Source organism: Lissotriton helveticus, chromosome 2_1 (assembly GCF_964261635.1).
Source record: "Lissotriton helveticus chromosome 2_1, aLisHel1.1, whole genome shotgun sequence".
Taxonomy (NCBI): domain Eukaryota; kingdom Metazoa; phylum Chordata; class Amphibia; order Caudata; family Salamandridae; genus Lissotriton; species Lissotriton helveticus.
Window position 1 is genome coordinate 431037616 of NC_136059.1, and position 21258 is coordinate 431058873.

The window sequence follows — 21258 nt, forward strand, 5'->3', positions numbered from 1 at the left end:
AAGTTTCGTGCAAATCCATTCAGCCGTTCGATTATTATTATTTTTATTTTTTTTTGCCCCGCGGGGCCCTTTTAAAACCTCCACATCAAACCTAGGGGGTCAGCGAGGATCTACTATGCCCCCTTATGGTCATTTGCCCCTTCGCTTTGGCCTCCTCTTGTCTCTCGATCCTACCGAGAGACAAGATGGCGGCCGCTACGTACTGTTTGGAATGTTTACAGACACCGGAGAGCCAATCAGCTTCGCTTCGCAAAGCTCCGTAACGCGAAAAGTACGCGAAGCGGTGCGCTGTTACAGATATATATCTTTTTTTGAACGTTAATTTCTCAAAATCCACTGAAGCACATATATTGAGACCTAGCAAAGGCACATCGGGCTACCAGTCCCTACAATTTTGCCAAGTTTCGTGCAAATCCATTCAGCCGTTCGATTATTAATATTATTTTTTTTTTTTGCCCCGCGGGGCCCTTTTAAAACCTCCACATCAAACCTAGGGGGTCAGCGAGGATCTACTATGCCCCCTTATAGTTATTTCCCCCTTTGTTTTGACCTCCTCTTGTCTCTCGATCCTACCGAGAGACAAGATGGCGGCCGCTACGGACTGTTTGGAATGTTGACAGACGCCGGAGAACCAATCAGCTTCGCTTCACAAAGCTCCGTTGCGCGAAAAGTCCGCGAACCAGAGCGCTGCCCGGTCCGCTGTTACAGATATATATCTTTTTTTAAACGTTAATTTCTCAAAATCCACTGGAGCACATATATTGAGACCTACAAAAGGCACATCGGGCTACCAGTCCCTACAATTTTGCCAAGTTTCGTGCAAATCCATTCAGCCGTTCGGGCTCAAAGTGAGGCCAACCGCCCTATGGAAAACTCAATGTAAAAAACAGGTTTTGGGACCCCCCTTTTTTCTCGGCCCCCACTGGACGAACCCCCCCCAAATTTTCAAGGGCTGCTCAGAAACAAAATGTGCCATTTTCCTGAAAATTTCAGCCAATTCCGTCCACAAACGCCAAAGTTATTAGACATAGAATTTTCAAAAAACCCATAGAGAAAAAATCCTAACTATATATACCTACTGGCGACCGCCAGTAGGTAATATATATATATATATATATATATATATATATATATATATATATATATATATATATATATATATATATATATATATGTATATATATAGCATTGTCTATCTTTGAGTTGTAGCCTTGCCTCTTCTTGGTACACAGCAAGTGGCCAGAGGACGATAAATATATATATATGTATTACCTACTGGCGGTCGCCAGTAGGTAGTTATGGTTAGGACCTAGTTTCCATAGGAAATCCACAACATTCTATTTGGAATAACTTTGGCGTCGGTGGACGAATCTTCATGAATTTCTCGAAGAAAATGGCCCGCTTGGTTCTGCTCCTTCCCTTAAAGTTTGGGGGTGATACATCAAGTGGGGGCCGAGAAAAAAGGGGGGTCCCAAAACATGTTTTCCCCATGCAATTTTCCATAGGAACCTTTAGCCAGGGCTACATCCCGAACGGCTGAACGGAATTACACCAAATTTGGCGGAGAGGTAGAGTTTGGTTAGCAGATTGTGCTTTTTGTTAAATGGTGTAATTCCATTCAGTAGTTTTTGAGACAATTAGAAGTAAAACCATCGCAATATCTAGAGACGGAGTTCTGCACGCGTACGGAAATTCGCACAATGACGAGCACGAGCTGCATGCTGATTGGCTGTCAACTGTCTGTAAACACTCCAAACCAGGAAGTGTTGGCAGCCACCTTGATCGTTGTTGGAACCGAGTCACAAGAAAACAGTAAAACAAAGTTGAGGAATAAGGAAAGGGGACAGGAAGGAAACATTCTGACCCTGTAGGCTTGCTCAGGGGGTCGTACATGGATTTTTAGAGTCAAATATGTTTTTTAAAAAATGTATAATCGCGGCGTACGCGTATGGTACTCGTATGCGGTGGAAAAGGGGGGAAAAAAGTTGAAGTCCGTTTTATTCATTAGGTGTCGGGGCAATTTTTAGAGTTATATTTCTATGATAGTATGTAAAACTTTCCAGGTTTTTTTTGTGCACAAGTTGTACTCTGTACGTATGTGCAGCCTTGTTTGCAAGCACACTTTTTTGTTTTTCTCAAAGTTCGCCAAGCAAACCTCTACTCATTTCGGGTATTAAATTTGCCGCTTTCTTTTCCCGGGTCGTGTGTGTCATCCACTGCTATGCTATTGTAATATATTAATAAACATATTCTATCTGTATTTATTTGGAATATAGTGTTGAGCCGCCAAACGTTGATTACATACTCCGTCCAACCGCCATTTTAGTAGTTTTCCTACGTTATTTTTATTATACCTGTTACTTTCATTTTACCCTCCGCATATTTTCTATGTGATCGATGAGATTTCCTGCCACAGACACCACGGTGTTTGTCCTTGGCCTCCGATCTTATCAGACTTGGTAACACGTATAGGTAGAAACTAATTTGAAGGACGTACTCTCTACGCATGCGCAGCCTTGTTTCCAAGCGCACATTTTTTTTTCTTTTTCTTCAAGTTCGCCAAGCAAACCTCTCCTCATTTCAGGTATTAAATTTGACACTTTCTTTTCCCGGGGCTTTTATCATGCCTGGTAAATGCATAGTAGTTGGAAAAGCATGTGTGGTAAATCCATATGCGTGGTAATGGCTTCTTGGTGACAATCAGGCGTTGTAATGACTGTTTCTCCCCAAGACACTTCAGAAACCGGGTCTGGGCATGGTGGACTCCAGGGCACCAGGCGGAGGGCCACGCAGACCCTCTCATAGAACATAGAAGTCTTTGTGGGGTTATTGTTTCCGTGGTTTGAGGGGCGTCATTGAGGCCCACACACTTAATTTTGTAGGGGGGTAGGTATTGCATGGGGAAATGCCGCAAGAGATTTGTAAATGTGGTACACATTGTTTGGTATTAGTTTGATTTCTTTACTATGTTGTAGTGTATCCAGAGAAAATATCTCAGTAGTTTTCAATGCTAGTCTTTAACATCTTACTATAGTACTTCAAGATTATAAATATTTGTATTGTGGATCGCCACTCCCCACACAAAGAAAAAGTAATATGTAGTTTTTTAATTAAGTTTTAATAAAAGAATAACTGTGAACGAAACTTAATGATAACTATATTATAAACAACTAGAAAAATAACTTTAAGAAAACAATAGCATAAACAAATTGGGAAGTTGACTCCAAAAGACGTATGATTGGTAATCTGCAAAAGAAAAAAGAAAATTAGAGTTTAGAATTATGTAGATGTGTCTAATTGAGCTGAAGCATTACAAGTCTAGGTAACATTACGATTTTACGTGTGCAGTGTGCCTGGTATATTTCAGTTCTGTTATAGTGTGGCGCTCAAGTGGTGTCTATATGGAAGTGCCTACTACGTTAGTGACACAGAAGTTGTAGAATGGGATTTTAAATATGCCGTCTTATTTCCAATGCATTGCAATGAAGGCTTTGTATATCTAGGCCTCTGTGCTTACCGTTGTATAAACACTGTGGACAAACACTTCAGCGAGTTGGGCTGATCTTCTACACGTCCAAGCAGACAGCATTGTCTATAAGTCTGGAGTTGAGATTTTTTTTTGAAAAGCAGAGGTAGATTTACAAGCTCCTTGCGTCACTTTCCCCATGTTACAAGTGACAGAAAAGTGGCGTAATAAGCTTATAGATCTGTTTGTCAGAGTGTTGTAACCTATCTGTTTTCACTGCTTGGAGGTATTTATACATTGTAGACAGAGAAGCTGTTGTACACTACGTACTCTCTTCTTTGACAAATAAAGGTAACACTACGGTTTTACGAGTGCAGTGTGCCTGGTACATTTCACTTGTTATAGTGCCACGTTCAAGTGGTGTCTATATGGAAGTGCCTACTGCGTTACTGACGAATAAGTGGCATAACGAGAATAGGCCAAGTTATTTCTAATGCATTGTAATGAAGGCATTGTATATTTAGCCTCTGTACTTACCGTTGTATAAAAAATGCAGCTAGTGGAATTCACAACTTGAACTTAAATTTTCTTCTACATGTCGAAGGAGACAGCATTTTCTAGAAGTTTAAAAGAGAAAGAGAAATGATGTCACAGAGAGTGATTGAAAGATGGTGCTCTATGTGTGGAAGAAGCCTTCACTGTAATCAAGAGAGTTAATCATTTCAATTTAGATAATGTTGTATAGATCAGAGTGGAGATAGCAAAGTAGAAAAGTTTAAGAAAAAAAGAGAAACGATGTGTGAGAGAGTAAGAAAGAGAAAGGAAAAACAGGATAATAAAATGTTGGAGAGACATACGATAGGGTAGGGGTACGTGAAGCCAGAGGCGCAACCACAGTGAAAAATATCGGGGGTGGGAGGCTTGAAACAATTTTGGGTGGGGGTCAAGTTCAAGGAAGAGTGGAGCTGCAGGGGCTGTAAGCGGGGGGGATATCAAAGCGTCATTAACAAGCAAAATGTGTTTGAAATACTTGTGACGTACTCGGGTGCGACTGTGTTTGGGTCCGGGAAGCTATGTCATTGTAGCTGAAGCCCTGTTAGCCCAATGTTTTTTTTGCACTTGCTGTATACTACAGATTCTCTGTTTTGACAGATAAGTTGTTGTTGTTTCAGAAACAAGCTTCTTTGCTCACCTTGTGCTATTGTCATCGTCAGTGTTACATAATCCATCGTGAAGCTGTACATCTAAACGATATTAAAAGAAAGATTTTATGATTGGTAATTATTACAATATTAATTTGGAGTTAGATAATATTGTGCTTTTAAAGACGTTGCAGGGCCGGTGTTCTATCGATAGCCTCATCCCATCTGTCTGTACACCGCCCGACCGAATTTCCACGTTGGCGGATAATTCTGCGCAGCCGCACTATGGTCCATGTCTTAGATGCATGTAGTTTTAAGCGCACCACTCAGAGTTAAAGTATACAAGTGGAGTTCATTAAGACTGTGGTCGGTTGCGATTTAAGTTCAAATACGTTACATTAATAGAGAGCCGGAGAAGGAACCGAATTCCAATCGAAGTCTATGTTAGATGTGAGGGACATCTAACATGGGTTTCGATAGTAATTGCATAGAGCATATTATCAAGCCCATTATTGCTGATTTATCAGCAGTTTTCTGCCGATTAAGCGGCAATAATTGTATCGCCTGTCTTGATAATTTGCCCCGATATTCGTGCCTTGTTAAACGTTTTATAGTAGTAAATGTGTTTTGCTATAATGCATGCTGTTATGTTTTATTGCTTAATATCACATTGTGTGTCTGTGTAGTTCAAGGAATTATGTGGCATATTATCAAGAAAGGGCTATACATTATCGCTGTTTTTATTGGCAGGAAATGTTCGGTAACGCGGCGATAATGGGCTTGATAATATGTCGTTGTGAATTGCCATAGAAGCCCAGGTTATGGTGTTAACCTGGGCTTGTATGGGAATTCACAAGGCCATATTATCAAGCCCATTTTCCCTGCTTTACCAAATGTTTCCTGTCGATAAAAGCGGCGACAATGTGTCACCCTTTGTTCATAATATGGGCCTGTATTTGTCACTTTTTCCATAACTTCTAGCCTCTTTTTTTATACTTCTCTCTGTCTCCTCTTACTGCTTTCTCTCTCTTGGTAGTACTGTCTTTTTCTTATATTGTCCTCTGTGGTGATAGTGCCCTTTTTTGTCTTTATATTTTCCTATTTCTTCTCTTATTCCTTCTGTTTCCGCGTTTTGGGGCATATTTTCAACAAAAGGCGATAAATTATTGCCGCTTTTATCGGCTGAGAACTGGTAATAAAACGGTGATAATGGGCTTGATAATATGCCCTTGAGAATTCCCATAGAAACCCATGTTCTGGTGTGAACATGGGTTTCTATGGGAATTCTCAAGGGCATATTATCAAGCGCATTATCGCCGTTTTATCGGCTGTTTTCTGCCGATAAAAGCGGCGATAATGTATCGCTTTTTGTTGATATTATGCCGCTTTGTTGCTATTCTCTTCATATTTAATTTTTTTCTTGATACTCCTTGTTATGTCCTCTTTTTTGTTTGTTTCCCTCTGTATATAGTCTGGGTCGATTACAAGCCCCTTGTGCGTCTTTGTTGTTTTATTGTGTTAGTTTTGTTTGATGTAATAGTGGCAGAAATAATGTAGTAAATTGCTTATTTATTTGGAAAATGAGTCAGTGTTGTTCACTGAAATCTAGTAATTATATACAAGGAATATGTATAGTCACCTAAAAGTTTTTCAGTAGTAAATGGTAAAATGCATGGTCTCATATTTTTTTGTCTAATATCACACTGTGCATGTGTGTACATTAAGGAATTAGGGGGCATATAATGAAGGAGTGGTGTTAAAATTATCGCCGTTTTATTGGGCGGAAAGTGCCGATAAAGCGGCGATAATGGGCTTGATAATACGCCTTTGTTATTTCGTATAGTAGCCCATGTTAACACCAGAACATGGGTTTCTATGGGAATTAACAAGGGTGTATTATCAAGCCCATTGTCGTTTTATCGGTAGTTTCCGGCCGATGAAATGAGAATAATTTTAACAGCGGTCCTTGATAATATGCCCCTACATTTGCTGCTTTTTAAAGTTTTACAGTAGTAAATGTGTTTTGGTAAAATGCATCGTCTTATAATTTTTTGGGTTAATATGACACTGTGTATGTGTGGATATTAAGGAATTATGGGGCATATTATCAAGGAACGGTGTTAAAATGATCGCCGTTTTATTGGCAGGAAACTGCTGCTAAAACGGCGATAATGGGCTTGATAATACCCTCTTGTTAATTCCTATAGAAGCCCATGTTAACATCAGAAGATGGGTTTCTATGGGAATTAACAAGGCGTATTATCAAGCCCATTATCGCTAAAACGGCGATAATTGTAAGACTGGTCCTTGATAATATGCTGCTATATCCGCACTTTTTTGTATATTTTCTACTGTCTCTTGTCACACTCCCTCCTGTCTTGTCTTACTCCTTCCTCTCTGATTATACTATCTTCTTTTTCTTATACTCTGCTCTCTTTTTATACCTTTTTTTTCATACTTGCTCCTCTTTTTTGCATATTTGTCCTATTTATATTCTCTTTTGTCTTTATATTCACCACTGTTGTCATATTTCATACTGTGTTCTCATAGTACTCCCTCTGTACTTATATGGTCAGTCTACCTTTATAATTGTGTTTACTCCACATTTTTGTCTCTGTGTCTTTTTTACATTCTTTCCTCTATCTTCTTATATACTCTTCTGTTCCTATATTCTGTGTTTCTTCTTAGTCTTGCTGCTCTTTGCAGGTACTCCTTATTCTTTTCCCATACTTTTGTTTTTGTTCTAATACTCTTCTCTCTGTAGTCACATTTCTCCTCTCTTTTCTTATACTTTGCACTCTTTACTAATATTGTCGTCATTTATTATTGTCATATTCCTCTCATTATTTTCCCCCCTGTTCTTATACTCCCCCCGGTTTTCATATTCTGCTCTCTGTTGTCTTACTTCTGCATGTCTCCTCATACTACTGAGTTTTTCTTATATTTTCTTTTGTCCTATACTCCTTCTCTCTCTGTTCATATTTTCCTCTTTTTCTTCATATTTCTTATCTGTTTTCATTTTCTGTTGTTTCTGTTTATACTTCTTAAATCTGTGCATATTGTTTGCTCTATTCTCTTATTCCTCCTTGACTCCCTGCATACACTCTGCAACAGTTTCTTTATATTCTCCGTCTTTTCATAGTGATCTGTCTCTTTATATTTGTTTCTCTTGTCATACTTCTGCATGTTTTGTCATACATTTTTTACTGTTTATAATCCTCCATCTGCTTATACTCCTTCTTTTCTCCTTAATGTGTATCTTCTGTTCTTGTACACCCCTTTTTTCTTTATGTTCCACTTTTCCCCACATTCTTTGTGCTCTCTTCTGGTACTGTTCTCTATGTCCTTATACACACTGTCCTTTGCTAGTATTCGTTTTTTGTTCTTATAGTTGCGTGTCTTTTCACATATTCCTTCTTTTTTCTTTAGAGTATTTCTCTCTCTTTTTCAGTGCCCACTCTGTCCTGTTACTCTCTTTTTTTCTTCTTATACTCTTTCTTCTCTCCTCATATTTCCATGTTTCTCTTTATACTCTCCTCTACCTATTGATACTTTTCAGTTTATTCATACTTCCTTCATCCGTTTATATTACAGTGTCTGTTTATACTCCCCTTTTTGGTCATATTTGTCCTTGTTTCATACTTTTTCCTCTCTTATTGTAAGTACTTTTATTTTCATTGTCTCAAGTTTCTCATCATAATTCTCCCTCTGATCCTATAAGTAATATTATAGAATTAATTCCCCTTGAACCCTGAGTGTCCCTGGGGGCCAAATAGCCCACCAGGTATCTCCAGTAAGTGCCACAGAGCTGCGTTGCAGAGAGGCAGTCCAAGGTCAAGCCCCTTTTTACACCTCCCTGCAACGCAGCTCTGTGATGCTTATTGGAGGTACCTGGTGGGCTAATTGGCCCCCAGGGGACTTCAGGTTTGAAGAGGAATTAATACCCCAATATAAAACACGCCACAGGGTGTGTTTGCACACATGTCACCTCAGGCCCCACCCCCTCCCTTCACCACTGTGCAAACGTGCCCCATGGTAAGTTGGGGGAATAAGTCCCCTTGAATCCTGGGGGTCCCCGGGGTACAACTAGCCTACCAGCTACCTCCATTAAGCACCACAGAGCTGCGTTGCAGAGAGGTGTAAAAAGGGGCATGGCCTCAGAACACCTCTATGCAACACAGCCCCCTGGTGCATACTGGAGGTTCCTGGTGGGCTAGTTGGCCCCCAGGGACCCCAAGTATTTAAGGGGAATTTGTTCCTTATCTGCAAACGCTGCATCTATAGTCTGTTGTTTAATTCCAATAATGCAATGGGAGGAGCTAACTCCAGGGAAAACTGTATTTAATTACTTTTTCGGTCTCTGCATATCATGTGATCAAGACCCGGGCAACCCGGTCGAAACGAGTATGGAAAAATAAAGAAGCACTAAAGAAACTTATAACTGCATGGTGGTCCGTTCCTGCTTGTGTTTACGGAGTAAAACACTTTGATGTCAGGATTTTTATCGTGATATACATATATCCACAAAAAGATCACTCCAGTACCTGGGCGGCCGCTCATCTCAGCTCAGGGGAGTATGAATGAAAAACTTTCAAAATATGTAGATTTCTTCTTGCAGCCACACATGGTTAGTTTGCCATCCTATTTAAAGGACACTAAGGACTTTTTAAACAAAATAAGCACTGTGACTTGGTGTTCAGATTATTTACAGGTTGTAATGGATATTGAATCCCTTTACACCAGTATTAATCACTGTCATGAAATTAATGCTAAAAGATATTTTCCAGAAACCGTGATCTTAGCTTGAGAGATCATAACGATATGCTATTGAAGATCATTGAAATATGCCTTACCGCACATTTTTTCCAGTTCCAGAACGAGATCTTCCAGCAGGTGCGTGGAGTGGCAATGGGTTTATGCTTCTCCCCCAGTTACTCATGTTTACATGTGGGCTAGTGGGAGGGGCATGTGCTTAGAGCTGCTCACCACCGTTGGTGGAGCCATGTAATGCATTACTGGCATTACATAGATAATGTTTGTCTCGTCTGGAAGGGGTCAAGAGAAGAAGCTTTAGCATTCATCAATGACATCAATGTGAATGATTTAAACTTGAGATTTACGGCATCCGTTGACGCTTTTTCAGTTGAATTTCTGGATGTTTTCAGTATATGTTGAAGCAGGCTCCCTTCAGACAGGTTACATCGGAAATCTACGGTGGGGAATTTTATTCTCCATGCCCATAGTTCACACCCTTGGCATCTAATAAATAGCATTCCGTACGGGGAGTTCCTCCGTATCCGGCATATTTGTAGCTGTGATACAGTATCTGGTGAATGTCAGTTGGAAGCATACCATAGATTTCTCAACAGAGGTTACAGTAAGAACATACTTGACATAGCCTGAATAAAGCTAATGACAGGCAGAGGGAGGTGTTACTGCAGCCTAATTCTAGGAAGACTAATAGTGCGGCTGCTGTTAATAACAAGGAGCACCCAGTTCGGCTTTTAACAACTTTCTGCATTCAAGAGCAGGCTAGTCATAAAATCATCTACTCTGAATGGCCTATCATCCAAATTGATAATATCTTGGGCCCTATTATGCTGAGCCAGCCAGCTACCTTCGGACGGGCGCCCTCTATGAGGGACGCCCTGGTCAAATCCATGCCAGAGGTGATACCTAAAAAATCCTGGTTAATGAAAACTGGCTTCTTTAAGTGCTCCTCGTGCCGTGCATGCACGTTTGCCAAGAATAGCATGCACTACAAAACAGCATTTAGTGAGAAAGAAATTACTTTTCAGGAACATCTAACATGCCGTACTGAATATGCAATATACAAGCTGAAGTGCACATCTAACCTCGAATATATTGGCAGCACCAAGCTCCCTCTGCATAAGCGCATCCTCCAGCATGTTAGGGCTATTGTTAATTCTGACCACAATTATCCAGTGGCCAGACATTTCAAGTCTATGCATGATAATAAACTGAAGGACTTGGAATATACAGCTCTAGGATCTGTTCCCACCCTGGACGGGGGGAAATCAAGAAAAGCTTTTAAGACAAAAAGAAACTAAATGTATTTTAGCTCTCGATACTAGAGTCCCCAATGGCGTTAACATGAATGAGGATCTCCATAATTATCTGTAATAACCTATTTTATAATCATGTGGTAATCTAATAAGGGTTGCATTTGTTAATTTCTCTGTATCTTTTTGAAAACTTTTTTTATATCTTTATATATTTGTATTGATATTTTTTATGAGCTCTATTCTGTGAAAGCTGGCACATTTGCACTTTAGGATTGCTTAAGTAATCTAGAGGGTTTCTTCTTGCTGCTAATGTGATGATCTGCTTTTTGCACAGTTATCTGTTTTTTGCACAGCACTAGTTGCACTTTACAGGCCGTGGCACTTTCAGCTCTTTTTTCAATGCCTCTATGTTTTGAATGTGTTAATAAGGCAGGTTTTAATTATGCATTTTTAAATTCTTTAGGCATTAATTCCACTAGTCTAAGTACTTCGAGCCACTTATATGTGTGCCCTATAATTAGCTGTATTTTGCATCCATGTATTTGCACTTTAAATGGGAGCTATCCTTTGTGATTGCTTTTATAGACATACACATGAACAGTTTATTTTGCACTATGCTCTGATTCTGGTTTAATTTGTACAGGACAATAGGTATTTTACCCTTCTGTAGCCTCAAGAAATATTACAGTTTTAAAATCGAGGTGACATTGAGGTGATTTCTGTTTGTCACTTTTTGACTCTATAAGCACTGTGTAGCTAGTTTTGATATCTGCGGATCATACTTTCTATATTTAGAAAGTGTATTGCACTTTTATGATCATGTATTGTGTGCCATAGTCTGTTATTCATGTTTATCTTGCACTAATGGTCAAGCAGTCCATTTTATATGGCTGGTTGTGCACACAGCACACTTTAAAAACGTCATCCTCACTGAGACTCATCATATGATCAAGCTCCCTCGTGGAGTGAAACGCGTCATGGAGGACACTTGTCCATAACCTTGTATGCCGAAAATAAAGATTGCACTGCTTGCACACTAAAGATGTGTGGGAGTCCGTAATTCCTGTGGGAGAAGCTCTAAGGGGTCCGTGCCTGTGTGGTTCCGCCTTGCATTTGGTGGTCAGGTAGTGTTTGCATATATATATATATATATATGAGTGAACAAGCTGCGAAACGCGGACGGACATTGTGAAATAAAATAAGCTGAGCACTTACTTTGGGTCCATGTCCTGTTTGATTGGCCTGTGGCGTGAGATACAACGCGAGCGAGCCGATGACTGGAAATCTTTCATATATATATATAAGTATAACCTACTGGTGGTCGCCAGTAGGTAGTTATAGTTAGGACCTAGTTTCCATAGGAAATCTGCAACATTCTATTGGGAATAACTTTGGCGCCGGTGGACGAATCTTTGCAAATTTCTCAAATTAGATGGCCCGCTCCGCACTGCTCCTTCCCTGAAAGTTTGGGGGGGATTCGTCAAGCAGGGGCTGAGATAAAAGGGGGGTCCCAAAACGTGTTTTCCCCATGTTAATTTCCATAGGGCGGTTGGATTCACTTTTAGCCCGAACGGCTGAATGGATTCCCACCAAACTTGGCAAAATTGTAGGGACTGGTAGCCCGATGTGCCTTTGCTATGTCTCAAGATATGTGCTCCAGAGGATTTTGAGTAATTAAGGTTAAAAAAAATATATGTATCTATAAGCGCGCCCTGGTACGCGCACCGGGGAGCGCACCTGGCGCGTAACGCGAGTTCGCGAGCGGAAAGCTGATTGGCTCTCGGGTGTCTGTCAACATTCCAAACAGTCCGGAGCGGCCGCCATCTTGTGTCTCGGTAGGATCGAGACACAAGAGGTGGCAAAAACAAAGGGGGAAATGACCATAAGGGGGCAGGGTAGACCCCCCCTGACCCCCTAGGTTTTATGTGGGGGCGATAAAAGGGCCCCGCGGGGGGAGCGCCCGGTATGCGCACCGGGGAGCGTACCAAGGGGAAAACCCAGTGAAACAGTAAAATAATAATTTAAAGTGCTTAGAGGTAGGGTAGCTTTGAATAGAGTTTTTGTGTTGTGTGGGTGATTTAAGTACCAGCATGTAGGTATCAATACAGAGTCTTAAATTCAATGTACACCGTCTCCTCTGTAGATAATTTATTGTGGTATATGGAATCTATACCATAGTCTGTCAGGAAAGCAGAAACAACATGGAGGCAGGAGATGAAAAAGAGATGTGAAATACTCATTGGAGATAATATAGTGGGAGAAAGGAAGTAACTATGAGCAAATTTACTATGTAACACAAAAAAGTTGCACAGTATACTATAAGTCTTACTTTATATTATAACCATTTTGGTACTATTTCATGAATTACATATAAAAATGAATAATGTCTCGAACATTTTTTAATTATTAAATATACATTTATTGTTGTGATTTTTCAAAATTTAAAGCAACTTCCAAGATTACATCATCTGGAATCTCCTCATTTTGAATCCATGATTCTATTTCTTCAACACAATTAAGTAACTCTTGGTCCAGAGACTGATCCATAAAGTCAAAGTCATCAATATTTTCCTCAGGATTGTTCTCCACAACAATTTCGAAAGAAATATTAATTTTGTTTTGTTCTCCTTCCATTTTCTTGCTGTAATTTGCATACAAAATAAATATATCAGTAGAGTTAGGGCACTGTTGGGTTTAAGTTCAGACAGGTACTTCTGAGTTTTTAACAGTGAAGTTATCTTTGGGCAGTGTATGGTATCAGGCAGGTAGTAGAAATATAAAAAAGTGTATGTGAAGAAGCCTAAGTAAATTCATATTTATACCAGAGAAGCCTAACTCAATCTATAACTATAACAGAGAAGCCTATCTCAATCTATAACTATAACAGAGGGACAGTAAATAACTATCAGAAAACGTTTTTACAAATTAACTTAAAGTGCCCCTTACAAATTAACAACTTACCTTATAGAAAGGTGATGAAGATAAATGAGAAAATCCTTTAAAGATGTGCCTCAGGTAGTTGTAGTCAAAATGGCCGTATTTCCCTCTCATTTTTCATTTATATTCATGTACATAACCAATCAAATGTCAGGAAATAAAAGTAGAAAATGAAAGTAACATTTTAATTGGTTGTAAATTCTAACACTTCATATGTGTTTTTGTCATGTAATTTACCTCAGGATATTTAGACAGGGCTACAGCCCAAATGGCTCAATGGAATTCCAGCAAATTTGGGAAAATGGTAGGGACTGGTATGTAGTAGGGCCTATTCTATATTTGGCGAAAGTCTCTCCAGTGGTTTTTATGTAAATTAACTTCAAAAAAAATTCGGGAGCGCTAACCGGGGTGCGCCCCGGTACGCGTACCAGCAGCGCTACGGGAGTCCTCCATCTTGTGTTTCGGTAGAATTGAGACACAAGATGGAGGACAAACAACGTTGGGAATGGGTAAAAGGGGGCACGGTAGACACCCCCTGACCCCCTAGGTTTTCTGAGGGGGGCTTAGGAGGCCCATACAGGCAAAAAAAAAAAAAAGAAAATTTTCGCGGGTGGAGCGCCCGCTACGCGTACCGGGGAGCGTACCGTGGAGCGTACTTTGGTGAAAAACTGTGAAAAAAGTTAGAGTAAAATAATCATTTTGAGTGATCAGAGGTAGGGTAGCCCTGAAAAGAGCTTTTGGGTTCTGTGGCTGATTTAGGTACCTACAAGTAGGTTCCAATGCACAGTCTTAAATTCAGGAGGAATATTCTATTCCCCTCATCTGAGAAGTGCACACCATCTCCTCTGTAGATATCTTGCATGTTGTAACGCAAGTTATTGTTGTATATTGAACCCATTCCATAGTCTCTCATGTAAGCAGAAACAGATTTATTCACATGTTTCCGTGCTTTCTCAAATTGTGGACAAAATTGGTTGGACCACTTCCATTTCTGTCTTTGGCATATATTGGAATATACCAAGGCAGTTTGAGGAAAAAGTGCCATCAATTGCTCAAAGGTGTCCTTTAAAAGCATTTCCAGACCTACCCCAGTCAAAGTGCCTAAGTCATTTCCACCACAGTGCAGAATTATGAGGTGACGGTGTGGCAGATGCAAAAAGGTTTTCACCAATGGTATCAATTGATGACATCTCAATCCTCTTTGGCCAATCCACTTGATGTCTACATTTGGTAAATCAAGGTTGTGAAAATTTCTGGTAGCTGCATACCTTTGAGCCCAGTGGATGTAGCTATGTCCAATAATCCAGACAGAATACATGGTGAGAGGAGGTTCTGGTGCAGTCAGATGAAGTGTGGGAATGAAATGGCAGTTGGAACAGTAGGAGTTTGTAAAAAACAAAACTGTGGAGTTTCAGTGCTCTTGAATCACAACCAATGATTGGTGGATTCAGATAGTTGAAAACTGAAAGTTAGGGTGCATGGTTCTGTTCTGTGAAAGAAGTAATTTGAATGGTTAAGAAAAAGTCATTTAAAGAAACATTGCACCGGATAAGCTGGTGTATTGAGAGGTCAAACATCCTTGCTGAGTTCATTTGCAACATTGTAGAATAAACTTTTAAACTTGAGAGCTCAGTGAGGAGGGAGTTGCTATGGTAACAGGTAGAAAGGGCTGAGGGGGGGGGTGTTGGTTTGAAAATAGAGAGGGAAGAGTTTTAATTGGTTAACATGAGGGATATGTGTGTAGAATTAGAGGTGTTCTGTGCCATTCATGGTTGCAGTGCCTGGAGTACATACCTTTTGCTCTGCTAAAGAAATATTGGTCTGTGTGTCTGACACTGTTCTCAATCTCCCAAAGCATTTGTAAAGGTGAGTAATGATTCATTTAATATAGATAGAGACTTGTATAATCTATGGAGAAGATTTGGAAGCAAATTGTGGGTTTTTTAATGTTGCTTTGTGTCATGTTTTTTGATAATGCTTGGTAAAAAGTTTGTACTGCATAGAGCAGGGGTACTCAAAGTACGGCCCGCGGGCCAGTAGCGGCCCGGCAAGCCTTCCCTGGCGGCCCGCGGAGCTTGAGACACATCGCACCTGTGTGTGCTGTGTGTGTTTTTTTTTTTACTTCAGCAAACACCTTGCTGAGCAGCAGTGCGAGTCAGAGACACTGCTCTGTGGGGGCCCGGGCGATTCCAGCCACAGTCAAGAGTGGAGCTGCAGGGGCGCTAAGAGGTGAACAAAGCCTCATTAACAAACAAATGGTTTTTTAAAGACGTGTTAAGTACTGGGGTGCCCGGGAGGCTGTGTCAGCCAGGCTGACGCACAGGGGAGAGGGGGTGGGGGGTGGGAGGGGGGAGGTGAGAGGACAGCAGGAACTGAGAGCTGGGTGAGGGAGGTGGAGGGCAGAGCAGGAACTGAGAGCTGGGTGAGGTGGGAGGGCAGCGCAGGGGGTGAGAGCCCGGGTGAGGGAGGTGGAGGGCAGAGCAGGGAGGAGTGAGAGCCCGGGTGAGGGAGGTGGAGGGCAGCGCAGGGAGTGAGAGCCCGGGTGAGGGAGGTGGAGGGCAGCAGGGAGTGAGAGCCTGGGTGAGGGAGGTGGAGGGCAGCAGGGAGTGAGAGCCTGGGTGAGGGAGGTGGAGGGCAGAGCAGGGAGGAGTGAGAGCCCGGGTGAGGGAGGTGGAGGGCAGAGCAGGGAGTGAGAGCCCGGGTGAGGGAGGTGGAGGGCAGAGCAGGGAGGAGTGAGAGCCCGGGTGAGGGAGGTGGAGGGCAGAGCAGGGAGTGAGAGCCCGGGTGAGGGAGGTGGAGGGCAGAGCAGGGAGTGAGAGCCCGGGTGAGGGAGGTGGAGGGCAGAGCAGGGAGGAGTGAGAGCCTGGGTGAGGGAGGTGGAGGGCAGAGCAGGGAGGAGTGAGAGCCCGGGTGAGGGAGGTGGAGGGCAGAGCAGGGAGGAGTGAGAGCCCGGGTGAGGGAGGTGGAGGGCAGAGCAGGGAGGAGTGAGAGCCCGGGTGAGGGAGGTGGAGGGCAGAGCAGGGAGTGAGAGCCCGGGTGAGGGAGGTGGAGGGCAGCAGGGAGTGAGAGCCTGGGTGAGGGAGGCGGAGGGCAGCAGGGAGTGAGGCCTGGGTGAGGGAGGTGGAAGGCAGCAGGGAGTGAGAGCCTGGGTGAGGGAGGTGGAGGGCAGAGCAGGGAGTGAGAGCCCGGGTGAGGAAGGTGGAGGGCAGAGCAGGGAGGAGTGAGAGCCCGGGTGAGGGAGGTGGAGGGCAGAGCAGAGAGGAGTCAGAGCCCGGGCGAGGGAGGTGGAGGGCAGAGCAGGGAGTGAGAGCCCGGGTGAGGGAGGTGGAGGGCAGAGCAGGGAGGAGTGAGAGCCTGGGTGAGGGAGGTGGAGGGCAGAGCAGGGAGTGAGAGCCCGGGTGAGGGAGGTGGAGGGCAGAGCAGGGAGGAGTGAGAGCCCGGGTGAGGGGGGTGGAGGGCAGAGCAGGGAAGAGTGAGAGCCCGGGTGAGGGAGGTGGAGGGCAGCGCAGGGAGTGAGAGCCCGGGTGAGGGAGGTGGAGGGCAGCAGGGAGTGAGAGCCTGGGTGAGGGAGGTGGAGGGCAGCAGGGAGTGAGAGCCTGGGTGAGGGAGGTGGAGGGCAGAGCAGGGAGGAGTGAGAGCCCGGGTGAGGGAGGTGGAGGGCAGAGCAGGGAGTGAGAGCCCGGGTGAGGGAGGTGGAGGGCAGAGCAGGGAGGAGTGAGAGCCCGGGTGAGGGAGGTGGAGGGCAGAGCAGGGAGTGAGAGCCCGGGTGAGGGAGGTGGAGGGCAGAGCAGGGAGTGAGAGCCCGGGTGAGGGAGGTGGAGGGCAGAGCAGGGAGGAGTGAGAGCCTGGGTGAGGGAGGTGGAGGGCAGAGCAGGGAGGAGTGAGAGCCCGGGTGAGGGAGGTGGAGGGCAGAGCAGGGAGGAGTGAGAGCCCGGGTGAGGGAGGTGGAGGGCAGAGCAGGGAGGAGCGAGAGCCCGGGTGAGGGAGGTGGAGGGCAGAGCAGGGAGTGAGAGCCCGGGTGAGGGAGGTGGAGGGCAGCAGGGAGTGAGAGCCTGGGTGAGGGAGGCGGAGGGCAGCAGGGAGTGAGGCCTGGGTGAGGGAGGTGGAAGGCAGCAGGGAGTGAGAGCCTGGGTGAGGGAGGTGGAGGGCAGAGCAGGGAGTGAGAGCCCGGGTGAGGGAGGTGGAGGGCAGAGCAGGGAGGAGTGAGAGCCCGGGTGAGGGAGGTGGAGGGCAGAGCAGAGAGGAGTGAGAGCCCAGGTGAGGGAGGTGGAGGGCAGAGCAGGGAGTGAGAGCCCGGGTGAGGGAGGTGGAGGGCAGAGCAGGGAGGAGTGAGAGCCTGGGTGAGGGAGGTGGAGGGCAGAGCAGGGAGTGAGAGCCCGGGTGAGGGAGGTGGAGGGCAGAGCAGGGAGGAGTGAGAGCCCGGGTGAGGGGGGTGGAGGGCAGAGCAGGGAGGAGTGAGAGCCCGGGTGAGGGAGGTGGAGGGCAGCGCAGGGAGTGAGAGCCCGGGTGAGGGAGGTGGAGGGCAGCAGAGAGTGAGAGCCTGGGTGAGGGAGGTGAAGGGCAGCAGGGAGTGAGAGCCTGGGTGAGGGAGGTGGAGGGCAGAGCAGGGAGGAGTGAGAGCCCGGGTGAGGGAGGTGGAGGGCAGAGCAGGGAGGAGTGAGAGCCCGGGTGAGGGAGGTGGAGGGCAGAGCAGGGAGGAGTGAGAGCCCGGGTGAGGGAGGTGGAGGGCAGAGCAGGGAGGAGTGAGAGCCCGGGTGAGGGAGGTGGAGGGCAGAGCAGGGAGTGAGAGCCCGGGTGAGGGAGGTGGAGGGCAGCAGGGAGTGAGAGCCTGGGTGAGGGAGGCGGAGGGCAGCAGGGAGTGAGGCCTGGGTGAGGGAGGTGGAAGGCAGCAGGGAGTGAGAGCCTGGGTGAGGGAGCTGGAGGGCAGAGCAGAGAGTGAGAGCCCGGGTGAGGGAGGTGGAGGGCAGAGCAGGGAGTGAGAGCCCGGGTGAGGCAGGTGGAGGGCAGAGCAGGGAGGAGTGAGAGCCTGGGTGAGGGAGGTGGAGGGCAGAGCAGGGAGTGAGAGCCCGGGTGAGGCAGGTGGAGGGCAGAGCAGGGAGGAGTGAGAGCCTGGGTGAGGGAGGTGGAGGGCAGAGCAGGGAGTGAGAGCCCGGGTGAGGGAGGTGGAGGGCAGAGCAGGGAGGAGTGAGAGTCCGGGTGAGGGGGGTGGAGGGCAGAGCAGGGAGGAGTGAGAGCCCGGGTGAGGGAGGTGGAGGGCAGCGCAGGGAGTGAGAGCCCGGGTGAGGGAGGTGGAGGGCAGCAGGGAGTGAGAGCCTGGGTGAGGGAGGTGGAGGGCAGCAGGGAGTGAGAGCCTGGGTGAGGGAGGTGGAGGGCAGAGCAGGGAGGAGTGAGAGCCCGGGTGAGGGAGGTGGAGGGCAGAGCAGGGAGTGAGAGCCCGGGTGAGGGAGGTGGAGGGCAGAGCAGGGAGGAGTGAGAGCCCGGGTGAGGGAGGTGGAGGGCAGAGCAGGGAGTGAGAGCCCGGGTGAGGGAGGTGGAGGGCAGAGCAGGGAGTGAGAGCCCGGGTGAGGGAGGTGGAGGGCAGAGCAGGGAGGAGTGAGAGCCTGGGTGAGGGAGGTGGAGGGCAGAGCAGGGAGGAGTGAGAGCCCGGGTGAGGGAGGTGGAGGGCAGAGCAGGGAGGAGTGAGAGCCCGGGTGAGGGAGGTGGAGGGCAGAGCAGGGAGGAGTGAGAGCCCGGGTGAGGGAGGTGGAGGGCAGAGCAGGGAGTGAGAGCCCGGGTGAGGGAGGTGGAGGGCAGCAGGGAGTGAGAGCCTGGGTGAGGGAGGCGGAGGGCAGCAGGGAGTGAGGCCTGGGTGAGGGAGGTGGAAGGCAGCAGGGAGTGAGAGCCTGGGTGAGGGAGGTGGAGGGCAGAGCAGGGAGTGAGAGCCCGGGTGAGGGAGGTGGAGGGCAGAGCAGGGAGGAGTGAGAGCCCGGGTGAGGGAGGTGGAGGGCAGAGCAGAGAGGAGTGAGAGCCCGGGTGAGGGAGGTGGAGGGCAGAGCAGGGAGTGAGAGCCCGGGTGAGGGAGGTGGAGGGCAGAGCAGGGAGGAGTGAGAGCCTGGGTGAGGGAGGTGGAGGGCAGAGCAGGGAGTGAGAGCCCGGGTGAGGGAGGTGGAGGGCAGAGCAGGGAGGAGTGAGAGCCCGGGTGAGGGGGGTGGAGGGCAGAGCAGGGAGGAGTGAGAGCCCGGGTGAGGGAGGTGGAGGGCAGCGCAGGGAGTGAGAGCCCGGGTGAGGGAGGTGGAGGGCAGCAGGGAGTGAGAGCCTGGGTGAGGGAGGTGGAGGGCAGCAGGGAGTGAGAGCCTGGGTGAGGGAGGTGGAGGGCAGAGCAGGGAGGAGTGAGAGCCCGGGTGAGGGAGGTGGAGGGCAGAGCAGGGAGTGAGAGCCCGGGTGAGGGAGGTGGAGGGCAGAGCAGGGAGGAGTGAGAGCCCGGGTGAGGGAGGTGGAGGGCAGAGCAGGGAGTGAGAGCCCGGGTGAGGGAGGTGGAGGGCAGGGCAGGGAGTGAGAGCCCGGGTGAGGGAGGTGGAGGGCAGCAGGGAGTGAGAGCCTGGGTGAGGGAGGCGGAGGGCAGCAGGGAGTGAGGCCTGGGTGAGGGAGGTGGAAGGCAGCAGGGAGTGAGAGCCTGGGTGAGGGAGGTGGAGGGCAGAGCAGGGAGTGAGAGCCCGGGTGAGGGAGGTGGAGGGCAGAGCAGGGAGGAGTGAGAGCCCGGGTGAGGGAGGTGGAGGGCAGAGCAGAGAGGAGTGATAGCCCGGGTGAGGGAGGTGGAGGGCAGAGCAGGGAGTGAGAGCCCGGGTGAGGGAGGTGGAGGGCAGAGCAGGGAGGAGTGAGAGCCTGGGTGAGGGAGGTGGAGGGCAGAGCAGGGAGTGAGAGCCCGGGTGAGGGAGGTGGAGGGCAGAGCAGGGAGGAGTGAGAGCCCGGGTGAGGGAGGTGGAGGGTAGAGCAGGGAGTGAGAGCCCGGGTGAGGGAGGTGGAGGGTAGAGCAGGGAGTGAGAGCCCGGGTGAGGGAGGTGGAGGGCGGAGCAGGGAGGAGTGAGAGCCCGGGTGAGGGAGGTGGAGTGCAAAGGAGGGAGTGAGAGCCGGGTGAGGGAGGTGGAGGGCAAAGGAGGGAGTGAGAGCCGGGTGTTGTGAGACAGATAGAGATAGAGACAGAGACAGGGACAGACGGAGCTAGATAGGGTCAGAGACAGGGACAGACAGAGACAGACAGCGATAGAGACAGACAGCGATAGAGACAGACAGAGACAGAGAGAGAGAGACAGAGGGAGACAGAGGGAGAGAGGGAGACAGACATAGGAAGGGATGGAGACAGACTGAGAGAGACAGACAGAGGGAGACAGACAGAGGGAGACAGACAGAGGGAGAGGGAGACAGAGGGAGAGAGGGAGAGAGAGAGACAGACAGAGGGAGGGAGACAGACAGAGGGAGGGAGACAGACAGAGGGAGGGAGACAGACAAAGGGAGGGAGACAGACAGAGGGAGGGAGACAGAGGGAGGGAGGGAGACAGAGAGGGAGACAGAGGGAGACAGACAGAGGGAGAGAGAGAGACAGACAGAGGGAGGGAGGGAGACAGACAGAGGGAGGGAGACAGAAAGACAGATGAAGGGAGGGAGACAGAGGGAGGGAGGGAGGGAGACAGAGGGAGGGAGACAGAGGGGG